At 39.7% G+C, this 1,196-nt stretch overlaps 1 pseudogene; it reads left to right on the forward strand.

The window, feature by feature from the left end:
* The first annotated feature begins 539 nt into the window (after window positions 1-539).
* LOC121488876 lies at window positions 540-867 on the forward strand (annotated as a pseudogene).
* The last annotated feature ends 329 nt before the right edge of the window (window positions 868-1,196 follow it).

The following is a 1,196-nucleotide window of genomic DNA, read 5'->3' on the forward strand; positions in this document are numbered from 1 at the left end:
AGCTAATAGGGCAAGTAGACAATGACCTCCATGTAGAAATACAAAGAAGACACCGTGTAGAACTCTCTGTCCAAACACAAAGAAACTCTTGTTAATCCTCCCATAGTACCTCTTTTTCTTTTTTTAATATTTAATACCTGTTTGTTTTCCAGTTGTATCAAAATAATATTTGGATGGCATGGGAATACTTTTTCCCATTTGTATTATACATTTAAATTTTTGTTAAGGGCATCTTGGTGGTTAATCAGTGAAGCATCTGCCTTTAGCTCAGGTCATGATCCCAGAGTCCTGGGATTGGTCCCCTCATTGGGCTCCCTGCTCAGTGGGGAGCCTACAACTCCCACTCTTCCCGGCTCATGCTCTCTCTCACCCACTCTCAAATAAATAAACAAAATCTTAAAAAATATTTTTTTTGTAAATATATTATATATATATTCAAATTGAAATAAAACAACATCCCAGTGTTTCTCAAGAAAGCAGAACATCTGGCTTGCGGGTAGGCCTTTTTGTTTCCAATGAGGTGAAAGAGTGATTTAAAAATGGATGATATCGACAAGAGCAAGAGGATTTTTGTCCAGAAGTGGAAAAAGTGCCATAACATGGAAAAAGGAGGCAAGCACAAGACTGGGCCAAATCTCCATCATTTATTTGGGCAAAAGACAGGTCGGGCCTCTGGATTTTCTTAACCTGGATGCCAACAAGAACAAAAGCATTATCTGGGTAGAGGAGACAGTGATGGAGTATTTGGAGAATCCCAGAAAGTACATCCCTGGAAAAAAAAAATGGTTTGCTGACATTGAGGAGACAGGGGAAAACACAGACTTAGTAGCTTACCTTGAAAAAGCTATTAAAGGAAGTAATAGTTGACCACTGTTTATGTATTACAAAACAAAAATGTCTCATGACTTTTTTCATGTGTACCATGTTTTTTTAAAAAATTATCTCTTTATTTCTTTGAGAGAGAGTGTGTGTGCAAGAGAGAAAGTATGGGCAGGGGGAGAGGCAGAGGGAGAGGGAGAAGCAGACTTCTCACTGAGCAGGGAGCCTAACATCAGGCTGGATCCCAGGACCCCAGGATCATGACCTGAGGCAGACATTTCACTGACTGAGCCACCCAGGTGCCCCTCATGTGTACCATATTTAATTGACGACATACATCAGAATTCAGATCATGAATCCCTGATAGAATATTTCTT

Source organism: Vulpes lagopus, chromosome 4, assembly GCF_018345385.1.
Source record: "Vulpes lagopus strain Blue_001 chromosome 4, ASM1834538v1, whole genome shotgun sequence".
NCBI lineage: Eukaryota > Metazoa > Chordata > Mammalia > Carnivora > Canidae > Vulpes > Vulpes lagopus.